Source organism: Herpailurus yagouaroundi, unplaced genomic scaffold, assembly GCF_014898765.1.
Source record: "Herpailurus yagouaroundi ecotype Mexico unplaced genomic scaffold, PumYag 181, whole genome shotgun sequence".
Taxonomy (NCBI): domain Eukaryota; kingdom Metazoa; phylum Chordata; class Mammalia; order Carnivora; family Felidae; genus Herpailurus; species Herpailurus yagouaroundi.
This window is the reverse complement of record NW_024412412.1, coordinates 36,305,933-36,312,895: the sequence shown is the minus strand read 5'-3', so window position 1 is coordinate 36,312,895 and position 6,963 is coordinate 36,305,933.

Genomic DNA, 6,963 nt, shown 5'->3' with positions numbered 1-6,963 from the left:
AGAAGGAAGGAAAGAAGGGAGGGAGGGGGAGGGAGGAAGGGAGAGATGGAGGGAGGGAGGAAGGAAAGAAGGGAGGGAGGAAAGAAGGAAGGAAGGAAGGAAGGAAGGAAGGGAGGGAGGAAGGAAGGAAGGGAGGGAGGAAGGAAGGAAAGAAGGAAGGAAGGAAGGAAGGAAGGAAGGAAGGAAGGAAGGAAGGAAGGAAGGAAGGAAGGGGAGGGAGGGAAGGAGAGAGGGAGGGTGAAAGGAAGGAGGGAGGGAAGGAGAAAGATCAAGCCTATCTAGCCCTTCTGTTCTCCCCTGGCTCTTGATTTCTCAGCCTGGTCGTCTGACTACCTATGGTTTTGATGAGATCCCAATATCCTTCCCACAAATTTCCTTTTGATATAAAGCCACCAGGGCCAATCTTCTGCTCTTTTCAACCAACAATCCTGGTGGACACACCCCAAATAACTCTGGGCCCTGCACACAGCAGAGGGAAAGTATGTCCTCAAGAACAACAACAAAAATATTTAGCCACTGAATATAATGTTGTCTATAAACTTCAGGTTGATATAGTGTATCTGGCTAAGGAATGTTCCTTCTATACTGAGTTTGCTAAGACTTTTACCATAAGTGATTATTTTTATCAGATGCTTCAGTTTGCTACCATGGTAAATTAAATCTACATATTTTTTTAATGTCAAACTAACCTTGTATTCCTGGACCAGTATAAACTTGGTCATAAGGTGTTATCTTTGGTCTTAGATTCACTTTTCTAGTATTTTTTTAGGATGTTTGCAGAAAAAGCCATGAGTTAAATTGTCCTATAACTTTCCTTTCTTATACTGGTCTGTCAGGATTTCATATCGAGGCTATCCTGGACTCTTTTTGACTCTCTAAAACATTATGTAGGGTTAGAATTACTTGTTCCTTGAAAGCTTTGTACAGTTTACCTTACTTATACAACTGTCTGTGACTGGTGCCTTCTTTGAAGAAATGTTTCTAAATGTTCAATTAATGCCCTTCATGGCTATAGAATCATTTCTTCTTGAGTCAATTTTAGTATTTTTTAAAATTTTCTGCAGAATTTATGTAATTTCTATGAGTTTTGAAATTATTAGCATAAATTTTTTAATCTCTGTTGCCTCAATCCAGAGTTATGCTCTTTTTCATTCCTAATGCTGTTTATTTGTTTCTTTTTACTGTCATACATGATCAGTCTTGCAGAGGTGTGTCAATTTTATTAGGATAGTCAAAGAAAAAATGTCTACCCCTTTTGCTCCTTTCTATTGAATCTTTTCCATTTCCTTAATTTCTGACTTTTCCTTTACTATTTCCTTACTTCCTTCTTTGGGTTTTTTCTATTATTATTTTCTACCTTTTAAGGTTGGATGTATAGCTGCTAATTTTCAGCTTCTCTTTCTTTTTTTTAATGTTTATTTATTTTGAGAGAGAGAGAGAGAGAGAGAGAGAGAGAGAGAGAGAGAGAGCATGCATGCACGCATGCACAAGCTGAGGAGGGAAAGAGACAGACAGACAGACAGAAGGGAATCCCAAGCAGGATCCACCCTGTCAGCACAGAGCCTGACTTGGGGCTAGATTTCACAAACTGTGAGATCATGACCTGAGCTGAAGTCAGACGCTTAACCGAGTGAGCCACCCAGGTACCCCCAGTTCTCTTTCTTTATAATATTTGAAGTATTTGAAGCCATTATTTCATCTGTAGGGATAAATTAAGCTGCATCCCACAAGCTTTGATTTATAATATTTTCACTGTTGTTTTTCCACTATACATTCATTATAGAATTTAATTTCTGATATATTTTCTTTTTTTATTTTAATGTAATTTCATTGTTGTCTAAGAATACATATTAGATGCAGATTCTTTGAAATGTGTTCAACCTAGTACTTGATCAATTTTTATAAATAGTTCTCTGTGTGTTTGGAAGGAATGTGTATTCTCCATTTATTGGTGCAGTGTTCTACACACATCCTTTAAATCATGCTTATTAAATGTGTTGTTCAGATTGTCTCTGTTAGTATTGATTTTCATCTGTTTGACCTGTCTCTGAGAGCAGGATGTTAAAATCTCCCACTTAGATGGTGAATTTGTCAGTTTGTCCTTATAGCTGGATCAATTTTTGTTGTATATATTCTGAAGTTACACTATTAGATATATTCAGATTTAGAATAGTAAATTGAAGCTTTTATCAATGGATAGTGAAGGTTTTTTTAATGTCTAAAAATTTTTTGTCCTTAAAGGCTATTATATCTGATATAGATACAGATATAGATATAGATATAGATGTAGATGTAGACATAGATGTAGACATAGACGTAGACATAGACATAGATACAGATATAGATATGTGTATATATGCTTTTATTATCCCTGTGTACATTATACTTTGTTTTCCAACCATGAATAGCATTTTTAATTGCATTTTCTGATTCCACAGTATGTGTGTGTGTGTGTATATATATATATATATATATATATATATATAATCCTAACTTTCCTTTAGCATTTACCTGGTGTATGACTTTTTCCCCATCCTTTGATTCAGCCTTTCTAGATCTTTGGATTTTTGTACGCATCTTATTAGTAGCATATATCTGGACTTTGCTTTGTTTTGCTATGCTTTTATTTTTGTTTTGTTTTGAGTTTTGTGGGTTTTTTTAAGTTTTTAAATTCCAATCAGTTAACATACAGTAATATTAGTTTGAGGTGTATGATTTAGTGATTCAACACTTCATTACAACACCCAGTGCTCATCACAACCTTAATCCCTGTCACCAGTTTCATCCATCCCCCCACCCCACCCATCTCCCTTCTGGTAACAGTTTGTTCTCTATAGTTAAGAGTCTGTTTCTTGGCTTGTCTCTCTCTTTTTCTTCTCTCTGTGCTGTGCTTTTAAATGCAGTTGGTGATCTTTATCTTTTAACTGGAGCATTTAGCCCATTTACATTGATTGTGATTTCTCATACATTTGGGTTCATTATTACCATCTTATTTTAAACTTAAAAAATATATTTCTTCCTTCTTTTAGATTAACTGAGTTTCGCTTCCATTCCATTTTTCCTTATATTGGTTTTAAGAGTTATTCACTCTATTTTTATTCTTTTAATTAGTTGTTAAATTTGTTAAATTGTTTAACAAATTAAATTAAATTAAATTAGATATTAAATTAAAGTGAAAAGTTAATTGTTTTAGTTTAAGCTCTTAGATTCACAGAGATTAAGACAAGTCCTTGGAGGCAGATAGCATATTTTGCAGGCAACCTAAGGAAGCAGGAATAAGAGAATGGGGAGATTGGGAAGAAAGAAAGCCCCTATAAGTGTCTTTATCAAGGTCATTGCCATGGCAAATGGGGGATTGATTCTACCAGGTTTTCTGAGGAGCATGAGAAATGAATTCTATAATTATCTATCTGCATGATGGGAAATGTGGGTAGCTATCTATAACCTTCCATTATTCATTGGTTTGGAGTTGCCCCAGGGGTAATAATTCACCCAAACCCCTGTACTTCTCCTGCACATGGGCCTGCTGGTCACCCATGGCTTTGGAGAAGTCCTTGCAGCACAGAGAGAAAAGGAACATGGTGCATCAGAGGTGGGATACTGTTAGCATGAGTTTGAAGTCACTGATGACTATGAACTACAACTGCAGTGTCTACTACATAAAGTATTATCTTTACTAATTCTCTCAAGAAAACAAGGATCTTAGAAGGCTTAAATCCAACTACTTCAATCCTGACTTATATGTAATTGTTCAGGATTTTTACTGATTTTTTTTATTCCACAGATTAGGCATAGTTAATATTGTTTTATACAGTCAATGTTCATTTAGATTTACCCACATATTATTTCCTGTGTTCACCAATTCTTGTAATATTTTAAGCCCTCCCTTGGAAATCTTTTTTCTTCTTCCTAAGAACTCTCAGAAATTCCCTTAGTAAAACCCACTGTCAATAAACATGCCCAGTTTTTCGTTGTCTGAAAATTTCTTTCCATTCTCCTTCTCCTCATTCATAAAAGAAGTTTTGTTAGATGTAGCATTCTGTGTTGACACTCATATTCTTTCCAAAATTTAAGAGTTCCTTCCCCTAGTTTCTGCATTTGATTCTTAGGACAGAGAAGTTATCTGTCAGCCTAATTTCCATTCCTTTGCAGTAATTTGCCCTTTGTTCCTGGCTGTTGTTAAGATCTCTTTTTCTTGGTGTCCTGCAGTTTCAAGTGGTGTACCTGGATGTGGACTTAATGAACTTAAGCCTGGGTGTCTCTTGACAAATTTTCAAACTTCTCAGTCATTATTTAGCACATATATAGTGCAGCCTCTCCCTTCTTCTGTCTTTTGTCTCTTTTTTAAAATTCCAATAATAGAAACACTGGATCTTCTCACTGTGTCATCCATGACTCTCAAACTCTCTCAAAGATCTACCTTTCTGTTCACTAACCTTCTCTTTGACTACCCACTACATTTTAACTTTATTTATAAAGGTTTTTCATTTTTAGAATATCTGCCTGACTTCTTTTTAAATCTGTCTGACCTATTTTTATAATCTCATGATTTTTTTTAACATGCTTTTATTTATTTCCAAGGATGTATTAAACATCCTGGCTTTAAATTCTCTATCTGCCAATTCCAATATCTGCAGTCTTTGTGGTTCTAATTTTGTAGTTGGTTGTTTCTGCTGACTCTTGCTAATGGTGGTTTGTGAACCCATGTGTTTATTGATTTCTCATTGTGAGTTCATGTTCCTAAGATCTTTATCTGAAAGAATTCTCCAGTCCTGCATTTAGAGTTTTTCTCCAGAGACTGTTTATATTTGTTTCTTCCAAATGCCTGGGGGCACTACTAACCTGGGACTACTTAGAACTAAATTTTCAGAATACACTTTTTTAGGTCACATGTAATATAAATTCAGACACCAAGCCCACATGAGGGAGGGTTTGTGGATAAGAGTTCTCAGGGGAAATATGTTCTTTTATTCTGTAACACCCAGAGCTGAGGGCATATTTTCTCATCATCTCCCTTTGTGGGGTGGGTAATTTTTTAGATCACCCATTGAGGGACCCCAGCTTTATGTATGGGTATTCCCACTTTGTTTAGACCCCAGCCCCCTTTCTCTTATTTCCTACATGTTTAATCTAAAAGGACACATGCCTGCTCCAGAGTTTAGATTAATTCAGACTTTCTTACACGTGCTCTCTGAGGAATTCCCTTACTTTCCTACCAGCTCATTCATGCATTTGAAAGACATTTTTTAAATCCAGCATATTTAGGTAAGCTACACTAATGGGAGTTCTTCCAAACATATTTTCTCCATTCTTGCCCTCCACAGACTTCATTTGCCAGGTCTCTTAACATACCAACAAGGTTCCTACACATAGAAAAAAAAAGGTAATATCCTTTTTAGTGTGCTATGGAGAATCATAAGACCCACATGCACTCACGTTGTCCCGCAGTCTTGAAGGTCTTACCATCAGAGACATTCCTCTTTAGATCCAGGCACTACTCTCCAGAAGGCCTACATAAATTGGGGTTTCCTGGGAGGAGCAATGTCTGAGCTGATACCTGTTCACCTAGCAGACATTAGCTAGCTCTCACTAGCCAGACCTCCACACAATATTTAGGTTAGGGCAGGTAAGGAGAAGGCAGGAGAGCTCTGGAGGCTAATGTGGTGAGTGGCTAGAGAGCAAACAAAGGTTGGAGATTAAGGACAGAGTCATATGTTAGTGTTGGGAGTGGGAGGCCAGATAGCTAAGGGGTATCATGAGTTTCTCCTAGGGAAACTGAGAGAAGACTGGGGAAAGTAGCAAGAAGAGATCAGTTAGATGCTAAATATATACCACAGAGGTCTTTACTAAGTTGCTAAAACCCATCGCTACCCCTAGAAGAAATAAAAGCTAAAGAAATGAATAAAATTTGCATATTACACATTTAAGCCATAGAATTAACTAGTCTGATTCCATCAGATGAAGAAGCAGAGCCCAGACAGGTAATGATGTTTGTCTAAGCTCACACTGTGAGAGCTCAGACCTGGGTCTTCAGATTCCTAATTTCAGCATTTATTTTTTTTGTCTCCCAACATATCCTATGGTGTGTTCTTTACAACACTAGTTCCAGAAGATACTGTAAGGGCTACCTAAGGAAAACAGACAGTAGCCAGATGTAACTAGAGACACTGAGGTTAACAGTGTTAGATACATTTCAGAGGATTTTTTGGAGGATTTTTTTAATCCCTTTTATTATACAATTCTGCTCTGTGATGCTCAAAGACAAGGGTGTAGAATACAGAGTTTCCTAAACTTGACTATGGAGTTGGTTTTCTAATTGAACATCCCAAGGGATTAATGTGCTGCAGAAAACAATTTGGAAGATGCTAAGCTATGTCATACTGCTCTTCTAATTCTGTAACTCTTCTACAATGTTGGTTGAATTTATGATAACAAGCATGTATTACACAGGCCATCTGCCCAGCACTGTACTGAAGCAGTGGAGGACTCCAGGATGAATAAGGTCCTCGGCACCAGGATGCTTGTATTGTCCCAATAACATTCAGATACATGCAAAATTAATTGTAATCCCACACAGAATATGATCAAGTTGCTTTTGAAAATTACGATAGGGGTGTCTGGGTGTCTCAGTCAGTTAAGCATCCAACTTCAGCTCAGGTCATGATCTTATAGTTCATGACTTTGACCCCTGCGTTGGGCTTTGTGCTGACAGCTCAGAGCCTGGAGCCTGCTTAGAATTCTGTGTCTCCCTTTCTCTCTGCCCTCCCTCTCTCACACCCTGTCTCTCTTTCTCTCTCAAAAATAAGTAAACGTTAAAAAAAAAAAGAAAAGAAAAAGAAAATTACGATAGTGTTTTGGGGGACAAGAGGTTGTAAATATCACAAGTGGACAGAATTATCACATTACTTCATTGCTTGGACATCTGACGGATACCTAAAAGTAACTTCTCCAAAACGGAGTTTT